Below are 25,184 nucleotides of genomic sequence, written 5' to 3' on the forward strand. Positions count from 1 at the left end.
GCTGACTTCCCAGACTTCTTTTAAGCCCCAGCTAAAATCCCATCTTCTGTAGGAGGCCTTTGTCCATTGAACCTCCTTATTGCTTGGGCCTTCTTTCTATTGATTACCTACAGTGTATCCTGTCTACAGCTTGTTTGGATATCATGTTGTCTCCCTATAAGACTGTGAACTTCCTGAGGTCAGGGACTATCTTTTACCTTTCTGTATCCTTAGCACTTAGTACAGTGTCTGGAATGTAATAGGTACTTAATATATGTTTATTGATTGACTAATGAGCAGTGAGGTGACTCAGTGAATAGAACTCCGGGCCAGAAGTCAGGAGATCATGAGTTCAAATTTGGTGTTTTTATATTTACTAGCAGTGTGACCCTGGGCAAATCACTTCACCTCGTTTACCTCAGTTTCCTTATTCGTAAAATGAGCTGGAGAAGGAAATGGCAAACTACTCCAGTATCTCTGCCTAGAAAACCCCCAAATGGGGCCATGAGTCAGACACAACTGAAAGAACTCAACAGCAACATCAACTGTTTGACTGCCTGATCTTTGTCACGTCACTCTGCCTCTCATTTTTATCATCTATAAAATGGGTATAATAACTCTCACACTATTCCCCTCACCATGCTGTTTGTTGTAGGACAAAAGCTTTGTAATCTTTAAGGTGGTAGATATATGTACTTTTTAAAAAGCACTTTGGTTCTTGGTTTCCTCATCTGTAAAATAGTAGTAAGAATTCTTGTCCCACTTTGACCTCTGATTTGTTGTGAAGAGACAAGTTGTTTTGTAAACTTTGAAGTTCCGGTGACATGAGTTATTGGACCTATTATTTGGAGAACATTAAAGAAAAGGTGAGTTAGCTGTCCTATGGCTTAATTTGGAAGTTGATTTTACTGCATTCTAATTCTTTAGGGGGAGGTGATAAATATTCTGTGGAATGTTTATTTAGTCAGAAGAGCATATTACTTACTTATTCTACATAATAGAAGCTTCCTGAATTAGTCATTGTCCAAAAGTCACAAAAAATTGCATGGTGTCTGGTTCTAAACTGTAACTGTCCCAGACAAGCAATAGGGTAGAGAATTTAGAAGCCCCCAAACTGCCCTTTGGTAGGCCAGAGGTTGGTAAGTTGCCTGTCCTGTCTGAGGCTCTTGGGCTTTGGGCCTTCACCCTTGTCTCCAGTCTTCTCCCTCCTGCTGTTCTTTATACACACACACACACACACACACACACACACACATACACAAAACCTAGATGCTAGGGCGGCCCCTTCAAGGAGCCCTGGGAGTCATTAGTACCACCCACGGAGCAAAGCTCAATAGTGAGAAAACGAAACCAGCCAAGGATGGCTGAAAAGTAGTTATTTCAGGGTCTGGTGGTTGTAGTCAGAAAGGAGCCCAGGGGCTTGGCAGGGAGTCCCCCAACCTGTCCTGGTTACCTACCTAATGGAGGGAGAGCAAATAGGATGGTTGCTGCTTCAGAAGCAACAGGAAAGGAAGCCTGGACTTATACAATCATAGAAAGCCTGAGCTGGAAAAAGGCCTTATACCAGAGAAAACCAGAATTAGGAATGACCTTAGATATAGGATTCCAGAGCTTGGTAGGACCTGAGAACATAGAATGTAAGATTTGGAAGGGGCCTTAGAACAGAGAATATGAGACTGGGAGGGGCCTTTGAACATGGAATTGGTGACAAACAATTGGAAAGCAGATGGCCATCAATTGGAGGATACCTAAACAAGTTATGGTATATTAATGTGATTGAATACTATGGTGCTGTAAGAAATGATGAAGGGGATGGTTTTAGGAAAATCTGGGAAGACTTCTTTGAACTGAAACAAAGTGAAATGAGAATAACCAGAAAAAACAATTTACAAAGTAACAGCAAGATCAATACAATGATCTATGAAAACTCCAAAGGACTCATGATGAAACATGCTTTCTACCTCCAGGTAGAGAACTGATAGACTCAGAGTGCAGATCGAAGCATATATTTTTTTTTCTCTTTCGCTATTTTTCTTCTCTTTTTTTTCTAGAACATGGCTAATGTGGAAACATGCTTTGCATGACTTCAGTTGTATAATGGGTACCATATTTCTTGCCTTCTCAATGGGTTGGGGAGGGAATAGACGCAGGGAGAGAAAATCTGTAAAAGAAAATAAAAAAATTCAAAAACAAACAGCAAATGTCAGAACTGTCAGGGACCTTAGAGCTGGAAAGTGCCTTAGAACACAGGATGCCAGGGCTGGGAGGGCCTTTCCAGATCATTTCTGTGATATAGTGGTAAGATCATTGTACTTGGAGTAAAAATCCTCCAACGTGAATCCAAAATCTGCCATATATTACCTGTGTGACCTTACGTAAATTACTTTATTTCTTAATGTCCGTTCTGGATTGGATTCATTAACCTCTAATGTTTTGTCCAGTTCCTAAATCTCACATTTATAGCTGCGGCTATTGGTCCATGCCAAGTAGAATAAACCCTCAGGGTCAGAAGTGTTGGGGGAAGGAGACTTATTGTGTTTGCATTCTCCCTTTGTGTGGATCCCAGTCAGTATAACTACTAGGGATACTTTGTAACTAAGTCAGGAAACATTTAGTAAGCACCTACTATGTGCCAGACACTGTGTTGAGGGCTTTACAAACGTAATCTTATTAGGAGTGGAGTCTATACTGATAACTACATACTCAACTTGTAATAGCTCAAGGGCAGGGATGGAAGGGTCTACTAAAGAAAATACTGAGGAAGAACCTTCAGGGATCCTGTAGGGGAGCTATATAGGACGATAGAAAGAGGGAGGAGTTTGCAGTCAGGAGAACTGATTTATAGCTCTTTTGTATCTAACATGGAAATAAGCACATTTTTGGTACTCTTTACATCTGCCTGGATTCTGGTCAGAATCTTTACCTCTCCCCTACACAAATCTTGGCCTCAACCCCTTGGACCTCCTCAAGGTAAAGTTTCATTTTATTACCTAGAACCCAGCTATTAACCAAGTCACTCTGCTCAGACTATTCTCTAGCCCACTCCTTCCTAATCCCCCCTCTAGGAATTGTCTTCCCTCATTAGAGCTTCTTGAGGGCAAGGACTTTCTTGTTTGCCTTTATTTGCAGCCCCAAATATTTAGCTTGGTGCCTGACATATAATAAGCATTTATTACATGCTTTGCCTATCAATCTATTTTGTTGTTGTTTTATTTCAGTCATGTTCCACTCTCTGTGACCCCATTTGAGATTTTCTTAGCAAAGATGCTTGAGTGGTTTGTCATTTCCTTCTCCAACTCATTTTGCAAATGAGGAAACTGAGGCAAACAGGGTTAAGTGATTTGCATAGGACCCCATATCTAGTGAGTGTCTGAGGTCAGATTTGAACTCAAGTTCTCCTGACTGCAGGATCAGTGGTCTATCCACTATGATGCTATCTAGCTGCCCTCAATCAATCTAAAAAGACATGGATTACCTATAAAATGGCCTACGTTTAAATTCTACTCTGTTTCTACCCACGTGACATTGTACAGGTCACTTATTATCTATGTGCCTCAGTTTTTTTCTCTGGAAAATGAAAGGGTTGGATTAGATATCTTTGGGAATTGGGGTGGCAATAAGGATGGGAGAGACTGAATCTTTTCATCTTAGCCCAAGCTGGAAGCCACTCACTGGCCTGATTCCAATACTAATTGACATGGAAGCTTTTACCTGCTCTGTTTCCAGGGGTTCACCATATCTATGCTAGATTTAGTGAGTACTCCTGATTGACTTAAGCCCAACTGCAGCTCAGAACTCCTGAACTTAAGCAATCCACTACCCTCAGCCTCCCCCAGGAGCAGGGACTCTAGGCATGTATCTGTCAACTATCTGGGTAAGTAAAAGAGATTACATGATTTCTAAGGGTCATTTTCAGGTCTATCATTTTATTTTCTGGGCTCTAAAGTTCCTCCTAGTTGTAACATTTGATATTCTAATGACCCTTCCAGCTCTGACAGTCTATGTTCTAAGGTCCATCTGTCATTCCATGTTATAAGGTCTCTCCTAACTCTGACACCCTCTATTATAAGGTCCAATTTAGCTCTGATATTTTGTATTATAAAGTCCCTTCTGTCTTTGACATTCTGTGCTCCATGTTCTTTTAAAAATATGCCAGTCTAGCATTCTTTTGATGATGCATTTCAAGGGCTCTTTTTTATTTTTTTACCTCTATTCCCTGATCCCCAACAAGTTCATTCTACAACCTTCAGAAGTGGAAGTGAGTGAAACATTTCCAAATGCATGTTTGCTAAAGTGGCCAGGTTGTACCATTCCTAACTTCTCTGTAAAGGTTCTTCATATACCACCATCAAAACCATCAAGTCCAGGTTGATCCTTAAATGTTTTAGGAATATCTTCATCTGTCTCTGTGAGCACAGCTAGGAGATTAGCACCTCTTACATCGTAAAAGCTCCCACTTTTGGAGCCCAACAGGCATCATCTTCTTTCAACAGTTCATTTTAATATTCCTCGAGTCCTCCACCCACTATCATATTGCAGCCATCTGCTCACACTGGCCTGCCAAGCAACCCACTTCCAATTTGCCCCAGGTGCGGAGCCCCAGTCCTGGCTGAGCTGAAATGTCAGCTCAACCTATTAATGTCAGAGCTGCCCAGCAACATGGTACCTGGGTCTGGATTTGGTGCCTTTTCTTTTTTTGGGAAAATTAGCTCAGACATGCTTTATAGGGCACCTTCACTTCCCCATGGTGACCATTTCTGGTTACATGACCTGGTAATTGCAAAAGCTGCCAAGTCTTGCCAGACTTACCTCTGTCTCCATCCCCTTCCAGCTTTGCTATTCTATGATTGAAGTTCCAAACAACTTATCAACTCTGAAGCTCTGTTTTCTTAGTCCTTGGGAATTCTGTGACTGATGGTCACTGAAGGTGCTTAGCAATCTCCCATAACTGATCTCCAGAGCAGGGATATGAAGAGTCCAGTGAGGATGGATTTCACCCCGAGGGGATGCCAGGGACTTTTATAGAACTGCCTACACTACAGAATAGACATACACTTTCTTCATATTGGTATGGCCTGACCAATGGGTCAGGAAAGGGTGGGGAAAAAGTAGCACTGTCACAGGGGCATAATGACAATAACCCCGAATATATAATCAAGAAACCTATGTTTAAATCCTGTCTAAGACATTTAGCAACTTTATGACCCTGGTCAAGTCAACTTCCCTGCCTGGGCCTTCATTTGTCAAGGATTGGGCTGGATTAAATAGTCTCTAAAGAAGCTTTCAGTTATAACATTCTATGCTTTGTAGAATACTTTTCTTCCATTTTTGCACAGGAACTAGGGTCAGTGCTCCACAAACTAATTTCTCTGACCCCCAGACTGAAACAATGGGTGAATGACACTCCATCAGCCCAGCTGTGAGGATTTTTTATTGTAATTCAGTTCATCTAACTTACTGAGTTTCTTCTACACATAGGATCCTGTATTCAACATTGGAAATACAAAGATCAAAATTATATGGTGTCTCTGTCCTCACCAATCTCCACTCTCTAGGGAACTATAATATCCACCATGCACACAGATAAGCTTACTATAAGACAGAATTTGGAGGAGAAAAAGGAATAGTCTTGACAAGGTGATAGAAGAGAATCTGCACAGGACTTGCCTATGAGAATGGCCAAAGTGGAGGGGGGCAGGAGGAGATTGACATATTAAGAGTAGTCCAGTTGGGCTAGCATGTCAAATACAGGAAAGTGAGAGCCACAAATTGTAAGGTCTTGAATGCTAGGCTAAGGAGTTCCTGTTTCATCTGATAGCCAATAGGGAGCCACTGAAGAATTTTGAGCAGCAGAGCTCCATGGTCAGATCCTACCTTAGGAAAATTATTTTGATATATACCAAAGATTGGGGTGGAGAGAGCCTAAAAGCTAAGAGACCAATTAGGAGTAGTGATCATTCTTTAAGTTCTCCAGAATGCTAATGATACTTCCAGGGATAAAATAACTTGTACAAACTCAACGTGTCCCCTGTTCCAAAAGAAGTTGATTTATAATTGTGAGTCAAAAGGTAGGAATAGTTTGGTAACTTCTCCCCCCCGAATCCCAAATTATTTTCCAAAATGGGTAGACAATTCTCAGTTCAATCAGTATATGCATTTGAATAGCTTCCCACAGTCTGCCAGCCTCAGTTATTGTCAGAAGTTGTTTCCAGCCATTATTTTATCATCTCTGTCAGCTTGATGCATGTGAGTTGAAACCTCAGAGTGGTTTTAGTTTGTATTTCTCTTAGAAAGTTGGAGTATTTCCCTAATTGGATTCTGACAGCTTGTATTTCTTCTTTTGAAAAGGAGCTTCTCATATCCTTTGTGCGTGTGACAGTGTGTGCTTAGTGGGCATCCCAGGTGATGCTTGATGAGCTGAAGTAGCAAATGCAACCTATACCAGCTCATAGCCTGCCTCCCAGAGACTTATAGAAAATTAGGGTGTCACTTTTCCATTTATCAGCAAAGGGAGTGTACTTTACCATTTTGCCCACTAGGTGGCACTCAAATTCAACCTAGTAGTCAAAGCATCTTGGAGGTGGATGCAAAAGTTTCCCTCTATGTACACGGGCAGGCAGCCCAGCTCCTCCAAACCAACAGCTTTCAAAGACCAGGAAGGAAAAAGGCCCATTTAGGTTTAAAAAGGAATCTAGATTATACATATATAAGTTTAATTCTGCATTATGCAAATAGGATGATTTATTGGTAAAATGGGAATAAAAAAAGGAATCCATTTCCCAAAGTTGTAAGGATCGAGTAAAATAACATATATAAAGAACCTTGGAAAACTGAAAATAATTACATATTAATGCTATGCAGCCACCTATTTATTGTTATCATCATCATCTAGAAGCCCCATCCCAGCTGTCTTGAATATTTCCTGGTTGTCTTAACCCCAGATATTGATATGACATAGGTAACCAAATTTTCTGTTTCCCTGGTTGATTAGATATAATAAAATTGCAAAGAAACTGTCAATAGCCTCCTATATATATGTGTGTGTATATATATGTATACCCCATTATCTTTTTTTCATGTCTATTTGTTTTCAGTTTTCAACATTCACTTCCACAAAATTTTGAATTTCAAATTTTCTCCCCATCTCTCCCTGTTCCCCCACCCCAGGACAGCATGTATTCTATTTTTTCCCTCCAATTTCTCCTCCATTTTATCACCCCATCCCTGCCCTATCCCCTTCCTTTCTATTTTCCTGTAAGGTAAGATACATTTCTATACCCTATTGTCTGTGTATCTTATTTCCTAGCTGCATGTAAAAACAACCTCTAACATTCATTTTTAAAGCTTTGAGTTCCACACTCTCTCCCTTTCCCCCTCCCCACCCACCCTCATTGAGAAGGCAAGTAATCATGCAAAACACCTTCATAACTGTCATGTTGTGAGAGACTATATTTCCCTCTATCCTGCCCCGCCCTTCATTTATTCAATTCTCTCCTGTGACCCTGTCCCTCTTACCAAAGTGTTTGCTTCTGATTATCCCTTCCCACAATCTGTCATCCCTTCTATTATCCACCCCCCTCTTATCCCCTTACCCCCTGGTTTCCTGTAGGGTAAGATAGACTTTCATACGCAATTGAATGTGTAGGTTATTCCCTCCTGATGAAAGGAAAGCTCACTTATTCCCTCTCATCTTCCCCTTCTCCACTGTAAAAGCTTTTTCTTTCCTCTTTTTTGTGAGATGATTTACTACATTAAACCTCTCCCTTTCCCTTTCTCCTAGTACATTCTTTTCAATGCTCAATTTTCCTTTTTTACGTAACATCCCTTCATATTCAGCTCACTGTGTGTACCCCTCCTTCTTCCCTCCCTCTCTCTCTGTTTCTCTCTCTCTTCTTTTTCATGATTTTCTTGCATCACTCTCATTTCTCTTCCCAATTTTTCCTCCACTTCTCTTACTGATTTTCGAAATTCTTTTTGAGATCTTCCATAGCCTGAGACCAATTCAGATGGGAATCCTTTCATCCCTTACTGTAGAAGTTGCTATAACCTGTGTTATCCTGCTTTTGTTTCCACAATACTTGAATTGTTTCTTTCTGGCTCCTTGTAGTATTTTCTCCTTGACCTGGAAACTCTGGAATTTGGCTACAATATCCTGGGAGTTTTCCTTTTTGGGATTTCTTTCAGGAGATGATAGGTGAATTCTTTCCATTTCTAATTTTCCTTCTGGTTCTAGAATATCAGGGCAGTTTTCCTTGATAATTTCTTGAAAGATGATGTCTAGGTTCTTCTTTTGATCATGGCTGTCAGGTAGTCTAATAATTTTTAAATTATCTTTCCTGGATCCATTTTCCAGGTCAGTTGTTTTCCCAGTGAAATGCTTCACATTTTCTTCTATTTTTTCATTATTTTGGCTTTGTTTTATAATATCTTGATTTCTCATAAAGTCATTAGCTTCCATTTGCTCCATTCTAATTTTTAAAGAATTATTTACTTCAGTGAGATTTTGGACCTCTTTTTCCATTTGGCTCACTTTGCTTTTTCAGGCATTCTTTTCCTCATTGACTTTTTGGACCTCTTTTGCCATTTGGGTTAGTCTAATTTTAAAGTTGTTATTTTCTTCAGCATTTTGGGGGTTTCTTTTAGCAAGCTCTTGATTCATTAGTTTTTCATCATTTTCTTGCATCATTCTCAGTTCTCTTCCTGATTTTTCCTCTACTTCTCTTATTTGACTTTCAAAATCATTTTTGAGCTCTTCCATGACCTAAGAGCAATTACTATTTTTCTTAGAGGCTTTGGATGCAGGAGCTTTGACTTTGTTGTCTTCTTCTGGCTGTATATTTTGATCTTCCTCAACATCGATGACTTAAGAAAATATCTCTTTACTGAGAAAGTAAGAATCTATAGCCTGTTTCTTTTCCCATATTTGCTCATTTTCCCAGCCAATTACTTGAGTTTTAAGCTTTGTTCAATGGAGGGCTCCAGAAGCTGCCTCCACTTCAGCAGCCTCCCTGGAGCTAGGACTGGTGCTGGGAATGGTCCTGGGTCCATGCTGGGGCTGAAGTTGGGGCTGGGGCTGGATCATGCTCCCCTCTCAGCCAGGTGAGAGACCCTTTCCACTGACATTTGAATCTGTCTTTAGTGCTTGTGGCTTGAGAAGTCAGGAATCCACAGCAACCCCAAGCGATTCAGTCCCCTAAGGCCTACTCCTACTCAGTTCATGCTGGTGTGGCCCACACTGAACTGTGCTCCACTCACAACCTGGGGAAATAAATCCTTCCTGTTGACCTTCCATATTGTCTTGGGCTGGAAATTTGCTTCAGTCTATCATTTTGTGGCTTCTTCTACTCTAGAATTTGTTTAGAGTAATTTTTTTTACAAGTTTTTTAAGAGGTTTGGGGGTATAGCTGTAGCAGGTCCCTGTTTCTCCTCTGCCATCTTGGCTCTGTCCCCTATACCTAATTATCTTCCAACCCCTTCTGGTTTCCCCGCACTGGGCCAAGGTGATGAAATAGGAATAAGGGAGATGTTTCAGCATTCAATCCTTCATCCTGCACAAAAGGAGTGAAAGCAGTGTCACAGGGAAGATTGCCAGGGTTTGAAAGATACTACTGAGGTGTTTGGAAGCTTCAATAGTTCTCCACCTGGTCCCAACTTGACTCTTCATAGCCTACTCTCTGCTGATATGATTTTATTATTTAAATCACAGATCAGAACAAAAACAAATAAAATTTACAAGATATAATGCCAATTGCTAGATTTCAGATGAATGCAGGACCCCTACCACTGCTCTTTCTGGGATTTTAGCTCTCTTGCTACAGCTCCTGGGCTGGACCACAGGAAGGAATACAAGGGCCAATAGCTGGATCTTCATCCAAATTCAAGTACTTACTAGCTATGTGACACTTAACTTTTTTTGCTTCAATTTTCTCACCTGTAAAAACAGAGATAAAAAGCCTTCCAGGGCTATTAGGAGGATCAAATGATATATATATGCAAAGTTCTTAGCACAGTGCCTGGCATAGAAGTTGTGTTTGTTCATAAATGCTTGCTTCCTTCCTTCCTTTCCTCCTTCCTTTCTTCCTTCCTTCCTTCTTTCCCTCTTTCCTTCTTTCCATCCTTCTTTTCCTCCATCCTTCCTTCTCAATCCTTTCCTTCCTCCTTCCTTCTTTCTTTCTTTCCTTATTTTCATTTACATCATTTTAGTCTTTATATTGCTTTCCTGGTTCTATTTTCTTTGCTCTGCATCAATCCATGATCAATTCTATCAGTGGGACCACTGGGTCAAAGGGTCATTTTGGTGACTTTCTTTTCATCTTCCTACCTTCTTGTCACTGCAAAGTGACATTTTGGTCACTTATTTGTACAGTTCTGAATTTCTTTCCAGAATGGTTGGATCAAATTCCAGTTCCACCAACAGTGTCCCAACATGCCTGTCTTCCCACAGCCCCTCCAGCATCTAGTATTGTCATCTTTTTTCATCTTTTCCACATTTTGGGATGTTTAGTAAAACTTCAGGGTTGTTCTGATTTGCATTTGTCATATTATTAGTGATTGGGAGAAATATTTAATATAAGACCTTTATTTTTTGTTTGTTTTTGTTGCTGTGAAAAGTGCTTGTTCTTAGCCTTTCATCACTTGTCTACCATTGTCCTGTTTTCTAAAGTCCCTTCAAGGTCTTCCATGCTATGTTGCTATCTTTCCTCATTACAGATCTAATAGATAAGCTGAGGAAGCAAATGCCCATATGGAGTGGCCACCAATTGCAAGCTGAGAGACATTTTGTAGAACCAGGAAGGTTCTTGCTAACTGTATTGATCCTGGTAAGACTACTGTCCTTAGGGACAGTGCTGACTTCCGAGTGCCATGCTTTAGGAAGATGTTTAGAAAAGTTCAGTGACATGCTTTAGAAAATATATTTAAATATCAAAGCTGAAAAATGCCTAGAGTAGGGTGACCAGGATGGTGAGAGGATTCAAGATCACACTGTATAAGGTCAGTAAATATCTTAGTTGGAGAAGAGAAGACTAAAGGGAGGAGGGGAACTGGATTACTGTTTGCAACTTTTTGAAAACATGGAAGAGAGACTAGCTTTGTTCTCTCTGGCAGTGGAGGACAGAAGCTGGAGCAATGGGGTGGCATCTACAGAGGTATATTTAGAATTAATGTCAGTAAAAACCCTTCTAATGATGAGAGTTATCCCAGAGTGCCACTTGTACATCACCAGAGATTACTGGCTTAATTCTTAGAGTCAAATCACAGATAAGTCAGGGTGTATGCTAATAATCATCTTTGGCACCAGTCATGCTTCACCGTATGTAGTGTGTGTGGCATACATTTCTTATCTTCCCTGTGAGAGCATAAACTCCTTGAGCAGGGTTGGGGAACCTGCAGCCTTGAGACCACATGTAGCCCTCTAGGTCCTCAAGTGTGGCTCTTTGACCGAATCTAAACTTCACAGAACAAATTCCCTTAATAAAAAGATTGGTTCTGTAAAAATCTAGACTGAGTCAAAAGACCACACTCAAGGACCTGGAAGGCCATATGTGGCCTTGAGTCCCCAGGTCCCCACCCCACTTAAGGAAGGGGGAAAGAATGTATATTTATGAAGTGCTTACTATGTGCCAGGCACTTACTAAGTACATTACAGACATCATCTCATTGGATTCTGTAAATTACTCTGGGTTTTAGGTGCTGTTATTACTGCACTCATTTTATTCTTGAGGCAACTGAAGCAGACAGAGGTTAAATGAATAGTCCAGAGTCACACGGCTATGTAAGTATATGAGACTGGATTTGAATTCAGGTTTTCCTGGATCCAAACCCAATGCTGTATTCCTTGCACCACCCAGCTGTCACTGTTTTATTTATATTCCATCCCAGGACCTTTTGCTTAATAAGAGCTTAATAAATGTTTGCTGAATAGGGGAGAAACATTTTGAATATAACCAGAATGACAGAGATTCAATGAACCTTCATTCTCAAAGAGGACCAAAATGATATCACTATGCTAGAATTGGGTTTCAATGTGTCCAACTATGACTGATCAGATCAATAGGAGCTTGGAATGCTCTACCACAGGTTGGGCACAAATAGTCCGTGTCAGCATTTGGGATGGATACTCTAAATTTGCGCATCCTGTGTTTCCTTTGTGCTGTCTCAATTCTGTAGAGCACAGCATCTTCTCTGATGTGGGCATGCCATGCTGAGCAGTCCTGTGCCAGTGTCTCCTATGCCACACAATCAACTCCAAAGTTCTTAAGAGAGACCTTAGTATATAGACTTAGAAGGGTTGTTCTGAGAATCAAATGAGATAACATTTATAAAGTACTTAACATAGTTCCTGGAAAATTGTTATCGTTTTTGTTTTGGGTATTTCATTTTCAAAAAGAACCAGTGATGTCACAGGGTAATATCTTGAGTTGTGTGTGAATTGGATTTAAGTGAGGCAGAGTTGTGAAAAATTGTCAGCCTCACTCTTCCTTCCAGAGTCACTGAAGTCCGGTAGCAAGACAAAAGTCAGGACGATTGGTAGTGGATACCTTTGCTGTCTTCAAAGTCTGACCAAGTTCTAAGAACTCCACAGAGCCTTCTTCAGTTGCCTTCATGGCCATTGGAACAAATTATTCTCATCTACACATTCTGCCGGGCAAATCTCCACATGCTTAGGGTAGACACCCCTCTAACTTACTGATGGCTTTTAGTTCTGTCAGTTACCCTCAACATGATGCCAAGATGGCTTTACCAGGGTGTGGTTGCTGTACATGCTGCAGCTTCTTGGAGTCACAGGTGAGATGTGAGTAGAAGGTGGACACCAAAGGTGGATGAACAGTCTTGAAAAGGGCTTGGCAAGCCCTCATATGAGAGGTACTAGTCCTCCATCAACACCTCATATATAACCTGGCACATAGTAGGTGTTATATAAATGTTTACATTATTATTATTATTATTATTATTATTATTATTATTCACCATAGAATGGTAAGAACTAGAAGGGAACTTAAAGCATAGAACACAGAATGTCAGACCTAGAAGGGACCTTAGAATGTCAACCATAGAATGTTTAGGACCAGAATGGGCTTTGAATATAGATTGTCAGAGCTGAATGGGGTCATAATACATAGAATATCAGAGATGAAAGGGGTTTTTAAGCATCACACAAATAATGCAAGATCTGGAAGGAACCTTAAAACAAAGAATGTTAAAGATGAAAGGAAACTTAGTACGTAGAATATAGAATATCCAAGCTGGAAGGAGCCTTAGACTATCAGATACTGAACATTAATAACTGGAAGGTACCTTAAAATATAGAACATGGAATGTTAGAGTTCAAAGGGCACTTAAAAATAGAACATAGAAAACATGAGCTGGAAGAGACCTTAGATTACTGACATTCACATATTAAGAACTGGAATGGACCTTAACACATAGAACATAGTATGTCAGAAATGGAAAGGGCATGAATTCTTAGAATATAAACTGTTAGAGTTAAAAGAGATCTTAGCCATAGAATACTAATAAATGGAAGAGAGCTTAAAACATGGAACAGGATATCAGAGAGGGCAAGGGTCTTGGAATATTAACTATAGATTACTAAGAATAGGAAGAGATTTTAAAGCAGAATATAGAATGTTAGAAATGGTGGGAGACTTAAACACACAAGATCTTGGAGCTGGAAAGGCTTTTAAAATATAGAACATAGAAGATTAGAGATGGAAAGAACCTTAAAACAAAGAATATAGAATGTGAGAACCGGAAATAGCTTTAGAATTTTATCATAGAATGTTTAGAAGTTGGAATTTCTAGTTGGAAGGGGCCTTAAAACATAGCACGCAGAATGTCAGATCTCTAAGGGGCTATGAACTAATGGGTATAGAATTCAAAGTCGTTAGGAGCCTTAAATCATAGAATATTAGCTGTCAGAACAGGAAGGTGTCTTAAAACTTAGAACACAGAATATCAGATTTGTGAGGTTCCTTAGCCTATCAAGACATAGAATGTTGAGAAGTGGAAGAGACTTTAAAACATAGAACACAGAATTTCAGAGATGGAAAGGGCCTTCAAAGAAGCTAAAATTATTGACCCTAGAATGTTAGAACTAAAAGGAATCTTAAAAGAAAAGAAATTGTAAGAGATGTAAGGAGTATTAAAACCTAGAACATCAAATCTCAAAATTGGAAGGTGAGTAGAAAAATAAATCAGAGAGCTGAGACAAGCCTTAAGCTATGGACATTTGCAGATTATGAACTGGAAGGGACAATACACTATAGAACCAAGAATGTTAAAGTTGGAAAGGACCTTAGATAATTAAAGATAGAATATTTAAAACTGGAAAGTAACATGAAATAGAGCACATAGAGAGTCAGAGTTGGAAGGTGGCAAAAAAGAAATGTAACACAGAATGTAAGAGCTAGACAAGCCTCAAAACACAGAATATAGAATGTCAGAGCTGGAAACAGCTTTAGGTTATCAAACGTGGAATGTTAAAAACTAGAAAGGAATGCAAAATACAGAAAAAAGAATGTCACAGTTGGCAAGTGGCCAAAAAACAGAATAGAGAGTATCAGAGCAGGAAGAGTCTTAGATTATTGACTTAGACTTTTAAAAGACCTGGGAAGGATTCTAAAATATAGAACAAAGGATATCAAAGCTGGAAGAGATCTTAAGATATTGACTAGAGACTGTGGAATGTGGGATGTTCACTCTGGAGGACATAAAATGCTATATCTTAAGGGTCTTAAAATATAAAGTGTTAAATTAAATTAAAATATGAATAAAATATAAATATTAAAATATAAAACAGGATATCTGAGATGTAAGAGTCCTTGTACTATTGATTGCTGATTAGTAAGAATTGGAAGTGATCTTTAAATATAGAAAATAAAATTTCAGACTTGGAAGGAGCCTGAGACTATTTACCATAGAAGGTTTAGAACTGAAAGGTACTGTATAATAAGGAACATAGAAGGTTAGAAAAGGAAAGAAGCCTTCAAAAATAGAATTTAAGAAGTGGAAGGGTTTTTAAAAGACAGAAAATAAAATGTCAGAGCTGAAAGGGACCTGAAAGCATAGAACACAGAATGTTAGAACTGGAAAAGATTTTAGACTATTGAATATAAAATGTAAAAACCAAAAAGGAGCATAAAATTTAAAATGTCAGAGAACAAAGAGGCCCTAAAAATAGAATATAGATGAATAGAAATAGGAGTCATTAACTATTGGCATTAGCATGTTAAGAGTTCAAAGGATTGTTAAAACATTAAAAAAGAGAATGTCAGAACCAGGAGAGGGTCTAAAGGACGTAGTATAGAGTGGTAGAGTCAAAAGAGTTCTTAAAACATAGAACTTGGAATTGCTGTGCTTGGAGTGACCTTGTTACAAGTTGAAAAAGTGGAAGGCTCTTTGAAATCAAGAACTGAGTATATATCAGAATGGGAAGGATCCTTACAAGATGGAACATAGAATGTGGCAAATGGAATTAGACTTCAGGTCTCAAAGGACCCTTAGACTGTTGATCATAGAATGTTTAGAATAGGACAAATTTAAAATCAAGAATATAGAATGTTTAGAACTGGAAGGAATAATAAAACACAGAACATAGACTATTTAGAACTGAAAGCAACATTATTATCAAGATCACAAAAGGTCAGAGCTGAAAAAATCCTTAGAAGAGTGACTATGGGATGTTTAAAACTGGAAGGAATCTTGAAATAGAGAGGATAGACTCAGAGCTAAACGTTCACTTAGACCATTGGTTGAAACTGGATGGATCCTTAAAATAGAGAAATATAGAATGGCAGAGGTAGAAGCACCTTTAGACTATTGAACATAGAATGTTTAGAAATGTTAGACCCCATAAAATAGAGTTAGAATGTCAGAGCTGGAAGTACCTTAGACTATTGGGTAAAGAATGTTTACAACTGGAAGGAACTATAAAATAGCAGAACAGAATACTTAGAAGTGAAAGCAATCTTATACTAAAGATCATAGAATGTCAGAGTTGGAAAAACCCTTATATTATTGGATCCAGAATGATTAAAAGGTGAAGAACACTTAAAATAAAGAATATAAAATGTGTAGTACTGGAAGGGATTTTAAAATAGAGAACATAGAATAATTAGAACTGGAAGGACTCTTAAAATACAGACTATAGAATGACATAACTGGAAGGACTCTTAGACTATTGGCCATAGAATGTTTGGAACTGGAAGGAATGTTAAAAAAAAAAGAAGTGAGAAGATTTAGAACTGAAAGGAACCTTAAAATAGAGACCATAAAATTTCAGACCTGGAAGGACATTGACCAGTAGTGTATTGGCCATAAATTGTTTAGAATGGCAAGGACCTTAAAAATAGAGAACAAAAAAAATGTCAGAACTGAAAAGGCTTTAGACTATTAAGCATAGATTGTTTGGAATTGGAAGGAATCTTAATTTATAGACCACAGTATCTCATTAATGGAAGGACCCTTAGTTTATTGGGCATAGAATATTTTTTTAAAAATTATTTTGTTTTCAGTTTTCTACAATCACTTCCATATATCTTAGATTATTCTTCCTCTCCCCTTCCCCCCTTTCTCCCCAAGATGGCATGCAATCTTGTATGGGTTCTACACATATACTATTATTAAATACATTTTCACTTTAGTCATGTTGCATAGAAGAATTAAAATGAATGGGAGAAACCATAAAACAGAACAAAACATAATACAAAAGAAAATGGTCTGTTTCTATTTGCAATCCAATTCCATAGTTCTTTCTCTGGATGTGGAAGTTGTTTTGCCTCAAGAATCCATTGGAAATTTATTAAGTCCATGCATTGCAATGAAGTACTAAATCTACCAGAAAAATTCCTCTCACACTGTGGTTGTTGTTGTGTACAAAGTTCTCCTGGTTCTGCACCTTTCACTCAGCATCAGTTCATATAAGCCTTTCCAGACTTCTCTGAGGTGTTCCTGTTCATTGTTTCTCAGCACAAGAGTATTCCATTACATTCACATACCACAACTTATTCAGCCATTCCCCAATTGATGGGCACCCCCTTGATTTCCAGTTCTTGGCCACCACAAGGAAAGCTACTCTAAATATTTTTGTATATGTGGGACCCTTTCCCATTTTTATGATCTCTTTGAGATACAGTCCTAGAAGCGATATTGCTGGGTCAAAGCTTCCTTTTATGGTTCCTTCCACTTCTAAACATTTTATATCCAATACCCTCAAGGTACTTCCAGCTCTGACATTCTATGTTTCCTGTTTTAAAGTTACTTCCAATTCAAAGCATTCTCTGTACCCTAATATTAGGGTTCCTCCAGTTCTAAGCATTCTATTGCCAATTCTAAAATTCTAAAATCTGCCATTCTAAAATTCTATTGCCAAAAGTCCAGTGGTCATTTGATACCTGTCATTCTATTTTCTTTATTTTAAGGGTTTTTTTTGTTGTAAACATTCTAGGTTCTCCATTTCAAAGTTACTTCCAGTTCTAAATATTCTATAGCCAATAGGATCCTTGGAGCCCTGACATTCTATGTTCTGTATTTTAAGTTTTCTTTTAATTCTAAACATTCCATGTTCTTTATTATATGGTTACTTCCATTGCTCAACATTCTATAACCAATACTCTAAAGTTCCTTCCAGGTTTGACACTCTATGGTCTCCATTTTAAGGTTACTTCCAGTTCTAAACCTTCTTTATTCTCTATTTTAATTTTGTCTAATGCTAAGCATTCTATGTCCAATAATCTAATGATCATTTGAGGCCTGACATTCTATATTCTCTATTTTAAGGTTCCTTTTAGTTTTAAACATTCTGGGTTCTCTATTTTACAGTTCCTTCCAGTTTTAAAGATTTTATGGCCAAGAGTCTAGGGGTCCTTTGAACCATTCTATGTTCTGTATTTTAATGGTTACTTCTACTTCTAAACATTCTATACTTGATACCCTAATGGTCCTCCTGGATCTCATATTCTATGGTCCCTCTTTGAAGATTATTTTCAGTTCTAAACATTGTATTGTCAATCATCTAAAGGTCTTTTGAGACCTGTCATTCTATGTTCTTTATTTTAAGAAGTTGTTTTGCTCCAAATATTCTAGGATCTCCATTTTAACTTTCCTTCCAATCCTAAACATTCCATGTCCAATATTCTAAGGTCCATTGAGCCCTGACATTCTGTGTTCTGTATTTTGTTTCCCTTTAATTCTAAATAACCTGCGTTCTATATTTTATGGTTACTTCTACTGCTAAACATTCTATACCCAACAACCTAAAGGTCCTAACAGCTGTGACATGCTATCTTTTTCTATTTTAAGATTATTTCCAGTTCTAAACATTCTCTATTTTCTATTTTTAGGGTCCTTCCAGTTTTTAACATTCTGTGGTCAATCTTCTAAGGTTCATTTAAGCCCTGTCATCCTATGTTCTTAAATTTAAGGTTCCATGTAGTTTTAAATATCCTATGGCTCATGGTCTAAGTGTCTTTAGAGCTCTAACATTGTATGTTCTATATTTTAATTTTCCTCTTAGTTCCAAAAATCTAAGCAGGAAGCCCTGGGTGGTCTGAAGCTGCATATCAGCTCAGGACAGGAATCCAGTGAAAGTGAGTGAAAGAGAACAGCAGAAACTCAGGTAACTGCAGCAGTCATTCCTGACACTATCAGCCCACAGATTAAATGTCTGTAACTCACCTACTTGAACTTCTGGGAGCCAAGATGGCAGAATGATTGGTAAATGCTATCCCCCCCACCTTGTTGACCTTGAAAAACCCAAGGAATATTTCCCCAGGAAAAATCCTGGAACAGTGGGATCAGTTGAAGGGGTAAACAGTCTCTTAGCCCATGAGGCTAGGAAAATCACAAAGAGGAGTCCCTCTTGCTTTGGTGAAAGGGGACCAGTACAAGATTGGAGCAGTCTCAGAAAGCCCCATCTCAGCAAACCAGAAGGAGATCCTGAGTGCCAGGGGGGTGAAGCCCCATAACTGGCAACATCAGGACCTCAGGGGTGCCTCAGCACCCCAAGGCAATTGGGAGGACACTTGTGCACATGGAGCTCACCAATCAATTACCTTGCCTATATTCCAGTTCAGCAGAAGAGACTTCCTGTGGCCAGACCACCCCTCCCCCACACTTAATGCAGGATAACTCCAGGGTAACTCTGGGGAAACCCAGAAAGACTTCACCTGGCCTCTGCTGTGGCACACCAGCTGCTCAGTACCAGGTAAGCTGCAGCATTTTAGCTTCTAGATGAAAGAATCAGAGGCCACAGAACACAAAGCCTGAAGTTCTAAGCACAAGAACCATGGGACAGAACCCCCTGTGCCACAGAAGCAGAGATCCATTTTAAAAGTCAGGAAAAGGGTGAGCATCATGAGCAAGAAGCAAACCAGAAAAGAAAAGACCATAGAATCTTTTTATGGGGACAAGGACCTAAACATGAATACCAAAGAGGTCAACATTCATATGAAACTTCAGAAGTCCAAAGAGCATTCTTGGAAGAGATCAAGAAGGATTTTAAAAGTCAAATTAGAGAAGTAGAAGAAAAACTGGCCAATGATTTTAAAAATATGAAAAAAAAGAATTCACTGAAGAGAACAGCTCCTTATAAAGGAAAATTGGACAAATGGAAAACGAAGTCCAAAGCTTAACTGGAAAAAAATAACTCCATAAAAGAATCAATTGGGCAAATGGAAAAGGAGATGCAAAAGTTAACTGGAGAAAACAATCTATTAAAAATTAGAATTGGACAAGTAGAAGCTAAAGACTCAATGAGACATCAAGAATGAGTTAAACAATCTAAAGAATGAAACAATAGAAGAAAATGTAAAATATCTCATTGGAAAAACAACTGACCTGGAAAATAGATCCAGGAGAGAAAAATCTATGGATTATTGGTCTAACAGAAAGCCATGATGAAAAAAAGAGCCTGGAAAATACCTTCCAAGAAATCATCAAGAAAAACTGCCCAGAGGTCCTACATCCCTAGGACAAAATAGTCATCAAAAGAATCCACCATTCACCTCCTAAAAGGGATCCTAAACGGAAAACACCAAGGACTATCATTGCAAAATTCCAGAATGATCAAGTGAAGGAGAAAATACTGCAGCCAGCCAGAAAGAAACAATTCAAATCTCAAGAAGCTACAGTCAGGATCACACATGACCTTGCAACTTCTACATGAATGATCAGAGGAATTGGAATAAGATACTCTGTAAGGCAAAGGAGCTGGGACTGCAACCAAGGATCAATTATCCAGCAAAATTGAGCATAATATTTCAGGCAAGGAGTTGACATTCAATGAAATAAGGGATTTCCAGACCTTCCTGATGAAAAGGCCAGAGCTCAACAGAAAATTCGACCTTCAAATACAAGTCAGAAGAGAGGCATAAAAAGATAAATTGGGTGGGGGAATCTTGTTATTCAATATGGACAAACTGTTTACATACCTATAAGGGAAGATGATACCTGTTCATCTTGAGAACTGGATACTTATGATATTTAAAAGGGATATACATAGATAGAAGGAATGGGCATAAATTAAATTAAGTGATGATAAAAATGTGATTTAAGGATACGAAGGGATTGTAACAGGAGATGTGAAAAGGAGGAGGCAGAAAAAGGTAAATGACATAACAGGAAGAGGCTCAAAAATATATTATAGTAGAGGGAAATAGGGGAGGGAGATGAACATCCTTTGAGACGTACTCTCATCTGATTTGGTTCAAGGAGGAAACAACAAACTCAGTTAAGTATAGAAATCTAACCAGCTCTATAGGCAGTAGGAGGTGAAGGGGGAGAGAAAAGGGAGGGGAGGCTAAAAGGGAGGGAAGAAGTAGTTAGGGAAAAGGGGAGTAAAAGGGAGGGGAGCTGAAAGAAGGAAGGGAAGACTGTGGCAGGTGGTGGTCAAAAATTAAAACTCTATTGTGGAGGATAAGGAAGAAAAGAGAACTAAAAGTATAAATGGGGGGAAAGAGGATGGAGGGAAAGACACAGATAGTAATCATAACTCTGAATGTGTATGGGATGAACTCTCATAAAAGGAAGGTGGATAGCAGAATGGATTAAAAACCATAATCCAACAATATGTTGTTTACAAGAAACACATTTAAAGCAGAGGGATACACACAGGGTAAAGGTAAAAGGTTGGAGCAGAATATATTGTGATTCAGCTGATGTAAAAAAAGCAGAGGTAGCATTCCTATTCTCATACAACACAAAAGCAGAAATAGATCTAATCACCAAAGATAAGGAAGGAAACTATATCCTGCTAAAAGGCACCATAGACAATGAAAAAAAATATCATTACTAAACATATATACTCCAAGTGGCATAGCATTCAAATTCTTAGAGGAGAAGTTAAGGAAGTTACAGGAATAGACAGCAAAACTATACTAGTGGGGGACCTCAACCTCCCCCTTTCTGAACTTGATAAATCTAACCTCAAAATAAGCAAGAAAGAAGCTAAGAAGGTGAATAAAACTCCGGATAAGGTAGATATGATAGATCTCCAGAGAAAACTGAATGGGGATAGAAAGGAATATAGCTTTTTCTCAGTGACACATGGCACATATACAAAAATTGACCATATACTGGGGCATAAAAACATCACAACGTAGTATAGAAAGGCAGAGATAGGAAATGCATCCTTCTCAGATAGTAATGTAATAAAAATTACATGTAATAAAAAGCCATAGAAAAATAAACCAAAAATTAATTGGAAATTCAATAATCTAATCCTAATGAATGAGTGGGTTAAACAACAAATCATTGAAACAACCAACAACTTCATTCAAGAGAATGATAATAATGAGACAACCTACCAAAACTTATGGGACACTGCAAAAGCAGTCCTTAGGGGAAGTTTTATATCATTGAATGCCTTGTTGAACAAAATAGAGAAAAAGGAGATCAATGAATTGGGCTTGCCACTGAAAAAGGTAGAAAAAGAACAAACTGAAAATCCCCAGTTAAATACCAAATTAGAAATACAGAAAACCAAAGGAGAGATTAATGAAATTGAAATTAAGATAACTATTGAACCAATAAATAAAACTAAGAATTGGTTTTATGAAAAAATTAATAAAATTGGTAAGCCTTTGGTCAATTTGATTTAAAAAAAAGAAGGAAATCAAATTACCAATATCAAAAATGAAAAAGGTGAACTCACCTCTAATGAGGAGGAAATTACAATAATTACAAATTACTTTGCCCAACTGTATGCCCATAAATTTGACAATATAAATGAGATGGAATGAGATGAGAGGAAGTTTAATACTTAAATAACCCCATCTGAGAAAAAGAAATTGAACAAACCATCAATGTAAATCCCTGAGAAAAAAATCTCCTGGGCCAGATGGATTTACGAATGAATTCCATCAAAGATTTAAAGAACAACTAATTCCAACACTATATGAACTATTTGGGAAAACTGGTGAAGGAGTTCTACAAAATTCTTTTTATGATAAAAATATTGTTCTGATACCTAAACCAGGAAGAGCCAAAACAAAGAAAGAAAAATTTAGACCTATTTCTCTAGTGAATATAGATGCAAAAATTTTAAATGAGATATTAGCAAAAAGAATACAGCAAGTTATCAAAAGAATAATGCATTATAATCAGGTAAGATTTATACTAGGAATGCAGGGCTGGTTCAATATTAGGAACACTATCAGCATTATTAATCATATCAACAACAAAACTAAGAGAAACCACATCTCAAGAGATGCAGAAAAAGCTTTTGACAAAATACAACACCTATTCCTATTGAAAACACTATAGAGCACAGAAATAAATGGAACTTTTCATAAAATAATAAGAAGTATCTACCTAAAACCATCAGGAAGTGTTACTTGCAATGGGGATAAGCTAGATGCATTTTCAGTAAGATCAGAGATTTAACAAGGATGTCCATTATCACCACTATTATCCAGTATGGTATTAGAAATGTTAGCTTTAGAAATAAGAGAAGAAAAAGAAATTGAAGGAATTAGAATAGGCAAAGGAGAAACTAAGTTATCACTCTTTGCAGATGCTATGATGATATACTTAGAGAATCCCAGAGATTCAAGTAAAAAACTACTTGAAATAATAAACAACTTTGGCAAAGTTTCAGGTTACAAAATGAACCCACATAAACCACCTGCATTTCCATATATTACTAATAAAGCCCAACATCAAGAGAAAGAAAGAGAAATCCCATTTAAAGCTAGGGTAGACACTATAAAATATCTGGGATTCTACCTGCCAAAATAAACCCAGGGACTATATGAACACAGTTAAAAACCACTTCTCACACAAATAAAGTCAGATCTAAGTAAGTGGAAAAACATCAGTTGTTCATGGATAATACTTTGAACTCCAACTTCCAACATGACTATTATGGAAGTCTTTTGAAAAACTACACTCTATAGGCTATATATAGCCGATATTGAATGGCTTGGAGAGGGAGGAAGGGAGAGAAGTTGGAGTTCAAAGTACTGGAAACAAATGCTGAGAAACGTTTCTGCATAGAATTGGGAAATAAGAAATACGGGTAATGGTGTATAGAACTCTATCTTGACCTACAAGAAAAGAGAGAAGATGGGGATAAGGAAAGGGAGGGGTGTAATTGAAGGGAGGGCACATTGAGGGAAGGGGTAATCAGAATGCAAGATGTTATGGCGTGGTGGAAGGGAGAGATGGGGAGAAAATTTGGAACTCAAAATTTTGTTGAAATTAATGTTGAAAACTAAAAATAAATAAATTACCATTTAAAAAAATTCTGCATACCCTTTGACCAGCAATATCACTTCTGGGCCACTCCCAAAGAGATCATAGAAATGGGAAAGGGTCACACATGTACAAAACTATTTATAGCAGCTCTCTTTTTGGTGGCCAAGAACTGGAATTCAAGGGGATGCACATCAACTGGGGAATGGCTGATAAAGTTGTTGTATATGAATGTAATGGAATACTATTGTGTTATAGGAAATGATGATACTTCAGAGAGGCCTGGAAAGACTTATATGAACTGATGCTGAGTGAAAGGTGAAGCACCAGGAGAACTTTATATATAGTAGCACCACAGTTTTAGTCTGGTAGACTTAGTACTTCACTACAATGCAAGAACTTAAAAAATTCCCAATGGATACTTGAGGCAAAATGCCTTCCACAGCCAGAGAAAGAACTATGGAATTTGATCACAGATAAAAGCAGACCATTTTCTTTTGTATTATGTTTTGTTTTGTTTTATGGTTTCTCCTGTTCATTTTGCTTCTATGCAACATGACTAAGGTGAAAATGTATTTAATAGGAATGTACATGTAGAACCTATATAGGATTATATGCCATCTCAGGGAGTGAGAGGGGAAGGTAAGAGGAGGGAGGGGAAAATCTAAGATATGTGGAAGTGATTTTAGAACACTGAAATCAAACAAAATAATTTAATAAAAATAAAATTGAATTTAAATAAAAAATAGTTACTGGCAGGTTGTCAATCCAGGGAAATCATTATTCCTCTTGTTTGCCCTGAAGAGTCCCCCAGGACTAAGTATGTTGTATCTCTACTTGTTTGATCATACAGAAACCTTCTTACCTTTCATTCATACAATATCTGTATGCAAAAACGAGGATATCATAACAATGTTTTTTGACGTTAAAGATCCCTTTTGGAAGCATTAGAATGAATTCCTTTATAAATATTCTTTCTTTCCATACGAATTTATTACTGAATTTGCCTGGGATTGGTTAGATGTGCACTACTGGACATCATGATTCCTTATTGTTAATGCTATGTTGCTCTCTATTCTGGAGTTATTTTCTTTTTGGAGGATTTGGTGAAGGAATAAAATGAAAACTAACTGTTCCTCATCTCATGTGGAGCGATTTTTGGAAAGTATCAATGCAGGGACTTCTTATGGTCATTTTTTTGGGTCTATTATTCCTCAGTTTATTTGCAACTGTTTATTTTGCTATGCTATGTACTTTAATACAATTATCTCTATCCCCACACCATTGAGAAGGCAAACAATTTGATTCTATAATAGTCATGTTGTAAAAGAAAATACGGACAAAAAAACCTTGAAGAAAAATAAAGTAAAAAAAAAACATAAAAAAGAGAAAATTCCCAGTTAAATAACAAATTATAAACAGAGAAAACCAAAGGACAGATTAATAAAATTGAAATTAAGAAAACTATTGAACTAACAAATAAAACTAAGAGCCACTTTCATGAAAAAAAGAAT

General features: G+C 37.8%; 1 pseudogene; it reads left to right on the top strand.

Annotated features, from left to right (window-relative positions):
* Positions 1–803: 803 nt before the first annotated feature.
* Positions 804–24,975, top strand: LOC140516290 (bifunctional apoptosis regulator-like; annotated as a pseudogene).
* The last annotated feature ends 209 nt before the right edge of the window (positions 24,976–25,184 follow it).

Source organism: Notamacropus eugenii, chromosome X, assembly GCF_028372415.1.
Source record: "Notamacropus eugenii isolate mMacEug1 chromosome X, mMacEug1.pri_v2, whole genome shotgun sequence".
In the NCBI taxonomy this organism is placed as follows: Eukaryota; Metazoa; Chordata; class Mammalia; order Diprotodontia; family Macropodidae; genus Notamacropus; species Notamacropus eugenii.